This window comes from Meleagris gallopavo, chromosome 5 (genome assembly GCF_905368555.1).
Source record: "Meleagris gallopavo chromosome 5, MGAL_WU_HG_1.1, whole genome shotgun sequence".
In the NCBI taxonomy this organism is placed as follows: domain Eukaryota; kingdom Metazoa; phylum Chordata; class Aves; order Galliformes; family Phasianidae; genus Meleagris; species Meleagris gallopavo.
Window position 1 is genome coordinate 40,693,247 of NC_139408.1, and position 17,264 is coordinate 40,710,510.

Genomic DNA, 17,264 nt, shown 5'->3' on the forward strand with positions numbered 1-17,264 from the left:
CAGATAAGGATTTGAAAACAAAGGTATGTCTCTAAGTGTTTCTCCTTAGAAGAAGAGTATGGACACTGGAAGAGTACAGTTGGATCCCTGCAGTTCCATTTTAAAAACAAAGAAAAGTAATTCCTAGGGGCAAGTACCCTGGACATGTATATTTGTACTTCATTTACCTGGGATGAAGTTACAGACCTTATTTGCAGCAGAAATATAGTGTGGTGCTCTCCTTCATGTTTGGAGCTAAGACTGTTGATAATAGTGTTTTGACTGCTGCTGAGAAGTGCTTGTATTAAGGCTTCCTTCTTCCAGTCTTGCTATGTGAGTAGGCTGGGACTGGGGAGGAGTTTAGGAGGGGGCAAAATGTAACAGCAGACCCAAAATGATCAAACAGATGTTCCATACTGTATGAAATTGTACTCGGCAATAAAATCTCAGGAAAAAGAGGATGACTTTCTTTTAAAAAACAAAACAAAACAAAAAGCTATTACGTATGCTGAGGTCTTGCTTCCTGCTTTGTTTGTTATGCACAGCTTGTGGATAGGGTGGTACAAAGGAGAAGATTCAACTGCTTGGAGGAAGTGTGATGACTCTCACTAGTGGAATGCCTCCTGAGGATATATTCATAAACAAATGGATTTTAAACCACATGGGTTAAAAAATGTCAAGATTGAGAGCTGTTTATTAGATAGCTCTTATTTCTCTAGCAGGCTGCACTGGAAAACCTGGGTTTGAGCCTTAAAAAAAAAACAACACGTGTTTGAGGGGAAAAAAGGGGATTCTAAATCCAAGTGTCACAGCTAAAGCGTTTTCCACTTTCACAGAGCTAAACTTAGATTAAAACATGCAAGTTGAAGTTTAAGTAAGATACAGAGGTTTGTTTATAGTTTTCATTATCATGTTAAACTTGATGGAATTTACTTTGTTTCTGGACTGAGTAAAACACAAAGCTGTTACTAGCAGCTTCAGAAATTTTAATCAGTAAATCAGTAACAGGACAAAAAAAATGACAAATTGCAGTTTTGGAAACAAGACAAATCAAAACTTGTAAGGTGATCTCTATGAAATTTTCTTCCTTACTACTAGTACTAGAAATCTACCTTTAGAAATATGAAATTTGACATGTCTTTCCACATGGATTGCAGTTTCAAAAAATGAAATAGAAGGGAAATTAATAAAGGAAGGTAGGTATTTAAAATTAGGCATGGTATCTTGTAAATTTTCAGTCAAGAATTGTAAAGGGTGAAGTTGATGGGAAGATCCTAATGTCTTCATAGACTTGTATACACTGGAATGGCTGCCCTCTGCCCAGCTCCAGACTGAATGTTTCAAGGTTAATAGGAACATAAACACTGGAGATTTATTCTGGGGGACCTGTGCTGGTTTCTGTTGTGCAGACTGACCCAGAGTAGATGTATCAGTGATTGAATTTCTAGTGCTGTTTTTATGTGATGTTTAATCTTAGCAGAATGAAGAAGCTGTCAAAGTAGAAATAATGAATAAATTTGCTATTTATGATTATTTTTCTTCTCGCTGTGTTGAGATTAATAATACACTTGCTTATGGCTCATGCATCATTTTTTTGCTATAAAGAAATGCAACATCATGCACTGCGACTCTCCTTTCCTTTTGCTCTTCTGTTCTCTAACAGGGACCATTTAAAATGTGTTTATTTCTCGATGCATTTTAAGATACTCTATGTATCTTAAGATCATATAGGGGATATAGAATTCTTTGTGGTATCTTGTTCTTTTTACCTTTTTTAAAATCCTTATTTCTGAGTCTTTTTTCTTCCCTCCCCCTATCCTCTCTTGGACCTTTTTAACAAAATAGGTACATTTATTCTGCTCTTAAGTCATGTGTTCATTTAGCTGTGGTTATCTCCATTACTAATAAGGAGCAGATTTTTGGATTAATTAAACTTAACTGTTAAGGTTATTGCTGGAAGCAAACTTTAAAATTTCTGAACTTTGAAGCAGTTTACTAATTTTAATGAGTTCAGCAAGCTTGTTAATGAGTATTTTATTAGTTCTATTTGGAGAATACTCCAGTACCTTTCAAAGGTCACTAATGAATTATTGAGAGCCCTGAGAATAAGACCTGGATCTTGTGGCTTCAGCCTTGGGCTTAATATGAGTTCTTTTCTGTATATATGCAATCTTCTGCCTGCTTGAAGTATTACTCATCTCTAGCAGAATAGAATAGAGGTTGTACAGGAACACCATTTCTCATTCCTCATAGCTGCTTTTGTTATAAGGACTTTGCTTTGATAGAATTTGAGAAGCTCAGTTCCTTGTCAAATCTTAAGTATCTATTAGTACCTGTGAATGCAGTTAGTTTCAGGATTAAAATTCTCAGAATACCAGGCCTGTGGTCCTCTTGATGAATGTGATCAGAGTCATTAGTTTGAATAACAAACTTAAGGAATCAGTAAACTCTGTAAAATTTAGGGTTTGGGAACATACTGTATACTTCATTCAGCAAGTATAACAGATAATTGCTTCCAAGGAGCTCTCTCATGTAGATCTGCCAGTGGCTATAAATTATAAATGGTATTTCCAGGTCAGTTGTGAATGGAGCTTTAGGTAAAATACATCTTGGCTGTTATGTCTTGAAACTGGTTGTTCCACAAAGCTAATCAGTAACGTTGAAATTTGGGATTAAGGAAAGAGACAAGTGATTTGGTGAAAGTCCATTGGTTGTAGAACATCACAAAAATCATCTACCTCAGACATCGTGTTGAATTCTTAACATGTGATATGAGTAGTATAAGCTGTCAGGGTAATGAGAGGTTTACACAGGTGTTTTCCCACTGGCTAGGTTAGTTTTAATTGCCATATGTAGAAGCCAATTTGTGTTAAAGGGAAAAAAACAGTATGAGCGAAATTCAGAGGTGACTTATATCATTTACATGTGGCTATATCAGTGTATGTGCATCAGTCTTGCTCGAACCATATGCTCGCAGGTAGTCTGTAGACTGTGTTTTGTACTGATAACTACTGCAACCTCACCCTCTCTTGGTGGGAGTTTGGTATCATCCAGTCCATAGAGATGCCAACAGAGTGATGCATTTCTGCTGGCAATTTGACCAACTCTGTGTTCTTTTTAAACATCCTTTCAGCTAATCTTTTTGTCAGTGGGATAGTGTTTAGCCTAAGGGTTGGAGAAGCAAAATTTGAGAAAAATTGTTCATCACTATTAGCTTATAACCACTTAAAAACAACCTGCATAGAAACACACACGATGTCAAATACAGATTGCAAAAAAAAAAAAAAAAAAAAAAAATCAAAGCTCTGATAGATGACTTTAAATTAGCCTTAGTGAGTATTTGGAAGCCCTGAGGTATCTTCACTGCATGTTAGCCTTGAATATTCTAGGTACTGGCAGCTGAGAGTTGAGGAAATTAATGAAGGGAGGTTTCAGTTTCACTGAAAATAGATTTCCTCAATGAATTAATAATGGCTCGTTATTTACTCCGTAGAGGGCAGAGGGAACTGTATGTCTGTGTTCTAGAACTCAAGAATGGGAATCATCCAGTTAACAATAGTGTTCATTGATGATATCTTTGCTTTCTTCTTCCTCACACAAAGTTGTCTAGGCAAAAAATTGCCTATAATACAGCAGCTTGTTCCTTGCTCCAGATGATACTAGGTGAAAATTGGTAACTGGCAAACTGCTTCAGAAGTCAACTTTGCTCTTATGGCACTTGATTTAAGTTGTAGGCTATGGAGCCCTGTTTAACTTAACATCTGGTTGTAAGCAGTGCCAAAGAATATAGGTATGTTCTGGAAGGAAAACGAAATAAAGAATTCACAGTGCATCTGGAAGAGTTATTATTGTAGCCAGATTTTGGGAAAGGTACTGGGATTTGACTAGGGGTGGACTGGAGGAGGAGAATGAATCTTAAGAATGAGGAGGAAACTTCCAACAAGCTCTAAGCTCTTGTGCCGGAAAGAAGATGAGAATGCTCAAATATGCGCTGTCTGCTTTTGCCGAAGTTAGAAACCATATCAGAAGGTCAGAAGGAAATGATCCCACTTGTTGAAGAGCAAAAAAAAATTGTAATCTCCTTCCCTTACTACTTATTGAACAGGTTGAAAGGGAGATGAAAACTATTTCACAATTTAAAATAAAAGCATCTGAATTATGCATCCTTTGAAAACCTGAATTTACCTTCAATAGGAAAATCCTTATTTTTGGTTCTAAAGGAAGAGACTCTTGAAGACAGAAAGTGTGCTCATTTCCTGTTTTTTGATGTACATCATGCCTTCAGAAAAGAAAAATGATGTATAATCAATGTTTTTGTTTAATTGAAAAGGCAGTAATACTTGTTAAATACACTCTTCAGTAAGGAAACTAAGGGATGCATTGCTGCCTGTCAAGGAGGAAATCTGACCAAAATGTCTGTGCTTCCCTAAGATCTTACTTGGCTCATTCATCAATTTCTGGCAAGCAAAGTGACCTCACAGAATGGTTGAGACTGGCAGGGACCACTGGGTCCATGTGGTCCAACCCCTGCTCCAGCAAGGACATCCAGCGCAGGCTGTCCAGTACCATGTCCAGGCAACTTTTGAAAATCTCCAAGGAGGAGACTTCACAGCCTTTCTGGGCAACCTGGATCAGTGCTCTGTCGCCTGCACAGCACAGAAGTGGACTGGACACAGAGCTTCAGATGTGGCCTCACCAGTGCTGAATACAAGGGAAGGATCGCTTTTACTCTCCTCCTGTTGCAGCCCAGGATACCTTTAACCTTCCTTGCTGCAAGGGCATGTTTCTGGCTTGTGTTCAGTTCAGAGTCTGCTGGGACACCAACGTTCTTTTCTTCAGAGCTGCTTCCCAGCTGGGTGTCCGTCCCTCCAGTCTGGAATTCTTGTCAGTTGCAGGACTTTGTGCTTCCCCTTGTTGAACTTTTGAGATTCCTATAAACCCATCCTTAATCAACCCATCAGCTTGTCAATCTCTAGGCTATTTCAGCTAGTGGAATAGCTAATCATACATTCTCTGCAGTGTAACTAGGAAACAGTGTCCAAATCTCATTTTTTAATATCTTATTTCTAATCTTACCTATTTTTCTCCGGCATGTACTAAAATAACTTCTAGATACAATGGAAGAACTTTGTGATTTGGGCAGTGGTTAAACAGAAGATTGTTGATTTGTTTTTGTTTTTTTTTTTTTCTTTTAGCTGGAGATAGAGCTAGGTGGTTTCTGAAGGTCAATTTCAACCCTTTCTGGGAAATGGTTATTACCAAATGTATTTCTTAACTGATGGATCAATAAACAAGTCCAGTAATATATTTATTAAGGAGAGAAACTCAAGTCAATTTCTTGACTTTGCATGTAATTTCGGCAGATTGCTGTCTGGATTCCATTCAGTACCTGAGCAGGCATTGCTGATATACCTGATACCTGGGTGTCCCGGTTGTGGAAATAGCGCCAAAGCTGTTGCCAAAGCTGTTGTCAGTGGGGCCAGTGATGGCAATATATTGTTGCACCTTTTATTGCTATCAAAGCTGCATTTCCACCTTCATTTTTTTTTTTTTTTTTTTTACTTTGTATTTCAGCAATAATTTTAATTATAATTTGTCTTTTCTTCTTTGAACGTGACTCCAACTTTGGTCATATGAATGAGTTGATTTTTCTCATATCAACAGTAGAGGAAGAAATGAAAGTAAAACTGATGTGTTTTAACCTGAGCATGTTCACATGGTATATGCACATAACTAATAGAAAGCAAGTGAAAAACGGTTAAAGGAATCTTGTCATAAAAGAGATAGATGGCAGGAAGAACGTGCACTTTGCAACTTTTTGTCATAACAGCAATTCTGGAATTCTTTCTGTAATCTGAGTAGGAAGAAAGCTTTTCTTTTTATATGGAATTCTCTGAGCTTTCAGAGTAATGCCCCTTCAGTCCTGAATGATTATTGTGAATCTAGGATTCATTCTTGTTTGCAATGCTGGTGTGTGCATCATAGGCTTATGAATGTCTTGGGAAATGAAAAAGCAAAAAGCTTTTAGGAAATGCTACAGTTGTTCTGCATTGAATGAACGTCTTGGAGAATTTTCACTTAGGATGTGACTTACTGTACTGCTTGTGAAAGTGGTCTGATGTGAATTGATTAACATGTTTGTACTGCTAAATATCTACAGAATGAAAATACGTATTTGAATAGTCTTTTTTTTTTTAAGAACTTGATAAAGAAATATAAAATATTTTAATTTAATCTTCAGTCTAACAGCTGCTGCTCAAAAGGAAGAGACATTTTTCTGAGTTGGAACAATTTTTTCCTTTGATTTCTAGTTCTTTCTAAGGAACAGATCAGTATAATACTGGATGGCTTTGCCTGAATTTTATGTTTTTCTGTCACCAATTAAGTTTATTTGTAGATGTTAAGTGAGATTTGTAACTAGTTTTATGAAAGCCTAGTAACCTGGAATTAGAGTCTTTCTATGCTGAACATATACATTTGTCTTGTCTCAAAAAAAAAAAAAAAAGACTACAAAATAATAATAATAAAAAACCTTAAAAAACAAAACAAAACAAAAAAACAAAAACAAAAAAAACACCCAATCACCAACCACCTAGAAGGTGGCCCATTTCCCTACTCTGTGTCTCCTCTCTCCTGGGTCTCCAAGGACTGCAGATAATCTTGCTTATGATTCTGAGATGTTTATCATAAGGTGTGTGGGGGAATCTCTCAACAAACTATGAAAAGTATTAATTACTGCCTGATGCTTGTACTTTTTGGGGATGATGTCCACCCACAGCAGGCTTTTTTTCCTTCTCTAATAAATTTCTTAGTGTTTGCATCTTGTTCTGCATTAGTCAGTACAATTTGAAAGGGATGAGTAAAATTAATAGTTGCTGGGAATTTTATTTTCTTCATTGTCAGTATTAGTGTCCCATGGAGACCAGAAACTCATATTTTATCTTTAGATTAGTGTTTCTCGCTTGCCAGAGACACAACTAGATATTCTGGTGTTGTGCTGGGGGGCCTTGACTTCTCTGCTTTATCTTGAGGGATTCTTGCTTTACATGTGCCGTTACAGAAGTATAAGGATGGATTGAAGCAAATGAAGTTACTCCTGTGGGAGCAATAGGATTGAAATATCTCTGGACTGTGCTTGAGCTGCCACTATCAAATACTTTATGGAATCTCTGTATGTGATACAGCCCTGGCTGTTCCTTCTAACTTGGAGATGTGCTGGCTACTTTGTTTCTATTTATTACTAATGTTATTAGCTCAGAAAACTAGCAGTACATTAGGGATCATGCAAAAATACATTTCTTCATAGGAGAGACATTGTAATGAATCATGAATGACTTGGGTTGGAAGGGACCTGAAAGATCATCTAGTTCCAACCTTCCCTGCAGGCTTGCCAACTGCTAGATCAAGCAGAAGATCAGGTTGCCTAAGGCCCCCATCTAACCTAACCTTGAACACCTGCAGGGTTGGGGCATCCACAAACTCTCTGCGCAGTCTGTTCCAGCACCTCTTCACCTTCTCTGTGAAAAATTTCCCCCTGACATCTCATCTCAATCTCCCCTCCTTTAGTTGGAAAACATTTCCTTTTGTCCTATTATTACCTGTGTAAAAAGTTGATTTCCCTACTGTTTACTATCTTCCTTTAATTATTGGATAGCTGCTGTCAGGTTTCCCTGGAGCTGCCTTTCTTCCAGACTGAACAAGACAAGCTCCTTCAGCCTGCCTTCATAAGAGAGGTGCTCCAGTTCTTTGATCATCTTTGTGGCCCTCCTCTGGACCCTATTAAAAAGCTCTACTTCTTTCCTGTTGGGGGCCCCAGATCTGGCTTGCAGTATTCCAGGTGGGGCCTTACGAGAGCAGTGTGGAGAGGATCTGCTGGCCATGCCTCTTTTAATGCAGCCCAAAATACTATTGGCGTTCTGTGCTGCAAATGCACGCTGTTGGCTCACGTTAAGTCTTTCCTCTATCAGGACCCCTAAGTCCTTCTCAGAATGGCTACTCTCAAGGAGTTCTTCTCCCAGTCTGTATACATATCTGGGGTTGCCTCAACCCAAGTGCATCACTTTGAACTTGGCTTTGTTGAACCTTCTTAGCTTTACGTGGGCCTATCTTCTGAGTTTGTCAAGGTCCCTTTGGATGACATCCCTTCCTTCTGTTATCTCAATGTACCACTCAGCGTGGTATTGTCTGCAAACCTGCTGAGGGTGCATTCAATCCCATCCCTGGTCCCAAGAGGGCCTCCTGTGGGACACCACCCATGATTGGACTCCACCTGGACATAGAGCTATTTACCACAACCCTTTGGTTGCAACCATCCATCCAATTCCTTATCTGCTGAATAGTCCACCCTTTGAACTCTATCTCTCCAATTTAGAGATGACATGGTCCCACACCATGTATTTAACAGCCTTGCAAAAGTCTAGGTAGCCTTCCTTTTGTCCACAGATGCTGTCATTCCTTCATAGGCTATCAGCCACAATCTGCCTTTGATGAAAATGTGGTGGCTGTCTCAGATTACCTGTTCATCCCTCATGTACTTTAACATCTCTCCCAGGAGGATCTGATCTGTTCTATGATCTTCCCAGACACAGAGATGAGGCTCACTGGCCCGTAGTTCCCTGGGTCTTTCTTTCTCCCTTTCTTGAAAATGGGAGTGATGTTTCCCTTTTTCCAGTCACCAGTTACTTTGTCTGATAGCCATGACTTTTCAAGTATGATGGAAGTGGCTTGGCACATCACATCAGCCAGCTCCCTCAGGACCATGGGGTGCATGTCATCTGGCCCAATAAACTTATTCAGTCTTATGAGGTGGTCTTGGACTTGCTCTGTTCTTACAGCGAGGGGGATTTTGCATCCCCAGTTCCCACGTAGAGTTTCAGTAATGAGAGAAGCAAGAGTGCTGGCTGCCAGTGAAGACTAAGGCAGAGAACTCATTGAGTACCTCTGCCTTTTTCATGTCTCCTCTAATCAGTTCTCCTTTCTCATTTATCAGAGGGGGAAATGGCTGACTCTTGTTTCTTTGACTTGGAGTGAATAGATAGAGAAAGCAATTACATTTACAGTCAAGCATGTAGTAAGGTGTTCCTCAGGTTGTTGGACTCTTCAGTTCTTGTATTGAGTCTTTTGTTTCTTAAAAGAAAAAAACATTTTACTCATGGATGTCTCCTTCATCTCCTGCTTCAATGACCTACATGCTGTTGCTGTATGCTGCTTAGCAGCTGATGTATTCTTTAAGTAGAGTGACAGCTAAGTGTGTAGTGAAGGAAATTCTTGTTGTGGAAGAATATAATAACATCCATGAAAATGTATTTGAGAAACTGAAAAAAAAAAAACAAAAAAAAAACAGTGCTGCAGCTACAGTTATTTCAGCTTAGATTCAGGACAAAAATGGCTTTTCTTGGTCTTTCTTCAGTGCTGTTCTGTTTAGCATATAGCTGCAAGTAGACTTAATAGGAGGAAACCATAGCACAGCCCTTGATCTCATATGCCAAAATGTCTCATCTCCATGTATGCTGTTAAAGTCACATAAAAAAAAATAATAATCTAGAGTTATATTTAGTTGGATCACATTTCTGATGAGATATTTTTAGCAAGTCTTTTTCGTTGCCTGCATCACAAAACAGCTGGGAGTCTGAAATGCTGTTCAGTGTCTTTTCATTAAAGCTCCTTTCATCTGCCAGATCATGGTGCTAATAGCTGTGACCACAGCCCTCAGGCAAGGAATTTTGTACAGGCAGCCATTCATTCTCACTTGACTTTCTGTGGGAAAGTTGAGACTTAACTAACTCGCAGCTAGAAAAGGATAAATTTAGTGAAGCTGTGAAACAGTCATCAGTGACTTTTGGCTGTACCTTGTGGTTAGTGTTTGGGCCAGATTCTTGGTTCATCTCAGCACCATGCTGCCTAAATGCATCTAAATGAGCGGTAACAGTATGGAAAGACAGTAGTCTGTTGTGATCATCACAGTGCAGTTTAGAGTGGGGAAGCCACAAGAACAGAACCACAGCACTTCAGTGACATAAATTCTGGAATGTACTTACTAAGTGGGTGGGTAGCAGGTGGTTAGAATTTCTGTTCATGTACATGAGCTTGCTCATTTCCTTTGTACAGAGTATACACCACTCAGTCTCTAGTTCTCCCGCTAACTTAGTACAGTCCTAAGCAATTCAATTCTTTGTTCTACACCTCAGTTTTCCTCATTTGTGCTTTTTGCATCTGCTCCATTGCCATTGCAAGGGCCTGAAGATTTTTACTGGGACAATATTTTATGGTTCACAAGATATTGGGACGTTCAGAGTACTATTGAGACTATGTATTTTTTCATTCACAGTTTTTGTAGAATGTTAACAACCAAAAGAATAATTTTGCTTTGTCATTGGAGATTCAATCTGCCTTCTTTTAATTCTCTGACATTATGTCTTTGTGCGCTTCGGTTCAAAAATGTGGTCGTGAATAAAGCAGTAATTAGTAAGGCTCATGGTAGAGCTTGGAGTATAGAGTTGCCTCCTGTGGAAGCACCTTTAACTAATGCTTTCTGAATTGTATGATGAGCTAATGGGCAGGAGCAAATTTTGGATTCAAACGCTGCTTAATTTGGGTAAAGTTTGGATTTGAGTATGAATCTTGATCTGACAATATTGCCAAATAAGTTCATTTTCAAAGCAACCAAAGCATCTTCTGTGAAGCCTGATGCAGCTGCTTGTGGTAATCTCAGACCTTGTGCAAGGTCTGCTCTGGAAGTAATGCCTCCTACTGTATTATGTTGGTCTACAACATCAGAGGTGGATGTTGGTGGTATGGCAATAGAGGCTGAACCTTTCTACCAGTACTCCATTACATTTTGTTGCCGTGTGAAAGATGGCAGCAGAGGAGCTGTTTGATAGATTGGTGTCTGACATGGAAGTGCATATGAAGCGAAGGGATGTCACTGAATTCCTCCATGCAGGAAAACGTGATACTCATTGGCATTCATTGACACTTGCTGAATATTTACAGAGGAAAAAAACAGCGTATATGAGCACACTGTTAGGTGGTGTGGTACATTTCAACAGTGACAATGGCGACAGTTGAAATCTGCTGGTACTGATTTTTATGAGCATGGCATGCAGGCTCTTGTTCATCACTGGTGAAAATGCATAGCTAATTGTGGTGACTGTATTGAAAAATAGTGTTTTGTGGCTGAGAATTTGCTGTATTGAGTAGTGTTCTTGTGTTCTTTGAAATGTTATAGTTTCCATGGAAATAAATGAGGCGTTACTTTTGGTGTGATCTAGGTGTAATAATTTGTAGTGGAGCCAGAATCTTGTGTTATGATCGAGTATGCTCTGTAAAAGGTTGCTGCTGGCTATAATTTTTTTTCAGCAAGCACTAAAGCTATTCTTCCCAAGACATAATTTGTAATATATTTGTAATATAGTTGAGGATTTGGAGAGGAAAGAATAATGTAAATCGTATCAGTCATGAAGTATTTTCCGGATTTCTTATGTTACTGAGGGAAGGTTGATTTTTACATAGCTATTCCTACAAGATTCCATATCATTTCAGTACACAGGTCACAAACAGTTCTTCTCATCTATCTATATTGTAAGCATGTGTGTTAAAATATTAGCTTAAGCAAGTTTTATTATGGATTTAATGAACTTTGAAACTGGACTTACCTTGTCTGTACTGTAACTCAGTAGGAGTGTAACTCGCTTATGCCTGTGATGGAGTTAGTCTATTAATCAACTGACTGCTATAAAATTAGTCTTCCAAGGTGTCTAGTATAATTCACGTTTTAGGGATAAGACCCTGATGATACAGATGTGATGTCACTTTTGTTATACTTGTAGATATTTTTAATGCTTTTCATTACTCAGTGTTGGATGGTCAGGATATCTGAGAACATGGAAGTCCAAGTAGAATGTCTCATAGTATTTAGTGTAGAGCTTTATCCTTTTTATAATAAACAGGGCTTGGAACCTACTCTTTGATCACTGCTGATTATGCTGAGGTGTACTAGATTCAGAGACAGGCTTTGTCATTGCTTTCCCCAGTGCTCTGGGTTCCAGGATGGCTTATCTGCTTTGGCACAACCCTGTTTATACATAACAGCTTGGACTCAGTCCTCTGCCTGAACAAATACACAGTTCCTAGGGCTTGAGAGTGGAAGAAAAGGCGAAGGCAAGGAAATGCAGTTGCCCTTTGGTTGACAACCTAGGAAAGCACTGGGGCATCTGTGTATGGTTCTTCCTAGAGCTAATATGGTGCCAGATCAAGCTAGAAGGTTTTGTTAGTCCTGACTCACCTGTGCCATTATTGGAGAGAGGATGATACAAAACAGTCTAGCTGGACTTGAAGTGTCTCTTGAATGTCGCTGGCATAGGCATTCAGGAACCCAGATAATCCAAAGAATAGGGCGTCACTTGGCAGGTGAGGTAGAAAGCTCCGCTTTCGCTTTTTTTTTCTATTTTATCTACTTTGTTTAACTACAAGGCATCTCTGCCAACCAGTTTCAACATTGCCTCACAAACATTTAGAACGGCTCAGTTTGAATCTCTTCTAGTGAGTGTTCTGCATTTTTGAAAGGGAAAGTTTTGGCATATGTTTCTTAACTTAGAAAAGTGTATGACTTAGTTTATTTCTACTGTTGGCATCTCCTGAGGGCATGGGAATCACCAGATTAGATCAGGGAGTAGGTCAGTTTAATCTCTGCCATATCTCAGAGCCCCTAGATGGCTAAAGGGGACTCTACCTATTTCAAACAAACAAGAAGTAATGCATTCTTTCCATCCCTTCCCTTCGGACTGACTCTGATTGTTAGCTGCTGGCTTTGTACTCATCCTCATCAAATGAATATTTCAGACATCCCTGCTCTGCGTAAATCAGAATCCTGTTGAAATAATACCAAAGTCCTTTGGGTGCCAGGCCTCTGATATGCTTAGCACATTGTCATCTGCCTGCCGCACGAGAGGTAAAATCACTTGAGTGATGTACAGAGTAACCTGTGAGGGGAAAAAAAAAAAAAAAAGAAAATGGAGAAAAAGTGCAATCTGCAGCTTAGAGAAATCTAATTCTCTCCAGGTGTTTTGAAGTCTGCAGAGCGGTTATCTGTCTGAATGGCTCATAGCGATCAGCAATGTATCCTTTAATAGCCTCGTTGAGATTGAGTTTTGGTGATTATGGTCACATTGTTGGCCCTCGTTCTCCTAGGGCCTTTCAGCAGTGCCCCACACCAGGGTTTTTCTTTAGCTGGACAGGGGAGTGAGTGGCCTGACAGCTCTGAAGGAAATGCTAAACAAAAATGGATGAATATGGCCAAAGAAAGCCTCCTTCCATTATCCTTTCTGGGAGTGAAGTTATTAAGCTTTGATGGAGTCATGCTCTTTGCTGACATATTTTGTGCCTGTGATACTGTAGTTTACTGGGTTTGAAGGATGATGGAGGGAAGAGAAATAGAGGAAGGTGGTTTCTGAAGGAAATTTGATAGCAAAATTTGAACTGTAATTGATGGGAGGTGAAGAAATTCCAAGAAAGAGAACTCTAGCAGACTTTCATGTAGGGGTCTCTCCTTTCCCAATGACTGTCTGCCCTATCTGTTAGCTATCTACTTTTGAGGAAGATGTTGCCTGCATTGTCTATGTAGTGAAAGCTGACAATGGTTTGCTGAGTGAGAGGAAAACTGTTCAGCCAAGAGATTATTTTGCACTGCTGAATACCAGTGTCTGCTCTCATACTGTAGTTTACACCATTTGAGTGGTGGCAAGGCTGCAAGGTGCGGCACAGGCACCAGGGAACCTTTCTGCGCAGGCTTGTGTAGCTTAGAGGAACATAACTGGGGTTGATCTAAGATGAACAGACAGCTGGGGCAGTCTGGCTCTCCAAGAAGTTTGCTAGTTTTCAATTTCCGCCTTTCAGAGTTTCACTGCGCATCTCTGTTATGTTGATTATGCCACAAAGAAAGGAAGCTCCCTGTTTCCTCTGCTTGTACTATTCCTTATTTGATGTACTTTTATCATATTCCATTCTTTGCAGCTCCTTTTTAAGGCCATCAATTGAAGCCATTTCCATGTCACTGTACATGAGCATTTCAAAGTTCTTAACCATTCTTATCGCCCTTCCATGAATGTCTATTTCTATTGTATCATTGTCTGAGGTGTGAATATAAGAGGGCGTATGCAGTAACAGCATCACCTTGCGGATCATAGTCACATTTTTACTCACCTGTTTGTTGTCAATATTTACCTGAAACCTCCCAGAATCATGTTCAGATCTTTGGTCATCGTGTCTCAGTATCTCATAATAATGCTAAGATTAAATGGATACAGGTACTTCTTCCTTCTTTTTGGGCCAGAATTAGAGGTGGCATTAAATAAATTAAATCTTGAAGCTGATCTTTGCTTAGATTTACTTTTAACATTCATGGGACTTTCACTGCCCTTTCAGAAAGGCACATTTCCCATTAGACATTAGCTTGCAGTTCTGATGCTGATTTTTGCTTTTTTTTCAGCTTATCTTCCTTTTTCCCAAATCTCCACGTGGTCCAGAAATCAGAAAGCGTACTGTATCTGGGGAATTGAAGCAGCTAGAAGATTATCCAAATATCTTTAAAAGCTTTCTTCCTGCTCCTTTTTTTTTTTTTTTTTTTTTTTTAATGCAATGGAATTTATGAAGCAATATGGAGATCTCATATTGAAGTGTCAGAAGTTGATAGGTTGGTAACAGACTGAATGTTAGAAAGCTCTGATGAGAACAACATGTTTAAGAAAACATAAGGCATAATAACCATGTGCCAAATATTTCAGATCGATATAGCTGCATACTTAGGTTCTAGGCAGGGGTAAATATTGTCAATAAAACAATAAATGGTTACTAAATGTCATGAGTGGTGATAGCATGAGGGAATTTCTCTTGGGTATTGTTAACCAATACTTTTTGAAGCAGGCAGAATTGGACTTCTGCCTCTTCTGTCACCAAGCATAAAGGAAGGTACCAATAAGTTTGTGTTTTAGTATTTTTATTCCTTCTTCCCTCCCTTTTTAATTAATCAAACTCTTTCAAAAAAGTTTCCATTATTCTTTATTTACGGAAGAAAATATGTCTCATGTATTAAAAGAAGGAAAGTATATGTCTCTTGTATTAAATGCCCTGCAGTGAAAGTTCTGCTTGTAACAGATAAAAGCAAATATTTTTTTTCTTTTTTTCTTTGCAATTTTCATGAACTAGTAAAGAAGAATTTGTAAAATGTTCTCCATCCCTTAAAGAAACAAATTTTGAATATCTGGAACTATTTTTAAATGTTGAGTTCCAACAGAAGCATAAAACTGCACGTCCTTAGGTCTATGTATAAATTTACTTGTCTTAATACATTTGTTTCTTGTGAAAAATTGCTTAGGCATGTGTATGCTCCCATGGTCTGATTTGGGAATCCTTTAGACAGAGCTTTGAAGTGCACAGGGGAATTAGGCATATGAAGAAGTTTTTGGCTGTTAAGGTGAGAGAAGAACAAGAGATTATTATCTTCAGCTCTCAGTGAAATCTTTTAGCTGTTGGCAGCAGTACATTTGTTTAAATAAATGAGAATGAAGTGGTACTGTCTGATATTGCTTTGCATGTAAATTACTGATGTGAGTCATCTCAAAGGAACTGCCTCTCAGATGAAGATTTGGTTTGGGCATTTGTCTGTCATCTTAAATGCCCCTGGTGCTGATTCTGGTACTTTTGGCATTGCAAGAGTTGCCTGGTGGATTGGGGTGCAGTTGATTCAAGAGACAGGACTGTAGTTTGCAGAGTTACTAATATCCAACAAAAAAACAGCTGATCTTGAGCCTCTACTTCAGTCCTGTAAAATGCTCAAACTTAAAATAGCCAAATAGTGGATGCTAGGAGCCAGTTGTGTACATTGGCTTGAAATGCTGACAATCTTTGTAGAATATTTCAGGATGTCCTCGCTTAGGCAGTATTTTCAGTGTCTTCTATTATACTTTTGCTGTATAAGGATAATAGGATTGGGTTTCAAGTATGCTTTTGAAGTAGTTTACTGGGGAGGTTGATTTGGCCCTGCTTGCACGGATCTTTTCTCTGTGGAAACCACAGTTTGGGTCCCAATGTGTGTCAGTGGCAAAGAACATGGCATGATTCATGCTGTGTTGAACAAATATTCTGTACTGCAGCAACATCAAGGCCTTGGTGCAAACATGAGATCCTACTGAAGAAGAACTGGAATATAGTCTGAGTGTGGCAGGTCAGAGGCAGGCATAGATAGAAAAACTATGTGAGAAAAGCTTGGATAATGTTTGCCTGGATTAATCTTGGACCTACAAGCAGTCACTTAATTTCTAAAGAGCTGCATTATTTTAAGCAGGAAAGAGGTCAGTGCTTGTGGTACAGTAGCTACTTTAATGGAAGTGCATTCCTTTAGTATTTAAGCATGTTTAAGCTCCCTTTGCCTTTTAAACTGAATAATGACTTTTCAACAGTATAGGAAAGCAGGTGGAAGACATACTCTGGAATTTATTCTCCTGGGATTGGTGGTGGATGTCTCCTCTGTGAGTTAGTACTAGTGGATGTTTCCTTCCTTGTGGTCCTTTGCCTATCACTCTTCTGCTTTTGGCATTTTCTTCTGATGGTATGAGAGTGTGTGACCAACACCAGTGATGGTACTTCTCAATGCAGGTTTGTGTGTGCACATCTAGGAAACAGATCTAGGAGCTTTATCTGTAATAGGGTGGGGGTACACTGAACATAAACAAAGGAGAAAGGAAAATTCACTGTTTTATGAATTTACTTAGAAATTTTCACTTTTTAAAATAAATAGAGCTGCATTTACAGATTGCTGGGAGATTGCTTAGACCTATCAATGTGACAGAAATATAAATCTTTTTGAGTCTCTTTGCCCTTTGGCTCATTACTGTGGCTTATCTGGGAAAGAGCAATTGCTTTGTAGTGCTTGAATCCTAGAATAAGTGTAGTCAGTCATATTTTTGAGAGTTGCTTTTTATTACTGTTTATGTTCAGCGCTTAGCATTTGGTGCAGGTGTTAGCACAGGGTTAGTAGAAGGACACAGGAAACATTAAAAGACCTGTCTGCACCTGACTGATGGATTGGTAATGGATTATGTATTTTCTTTCTCCTGAAGAAAGAATACTTTTCCTTTCAAAAGGACTTGGAGAATTTCAGGTGTCCAGTGTGGATTTTAGAACTGTACCTGTAACTTCTCCTTTATCTCCTGTCTTAGCTTTTAGGAAAGGGAACAAGACCCAGTGCTTGTCTATCAGTTTATAAGTAAAGGGGAAATCAGTGGTGTTTA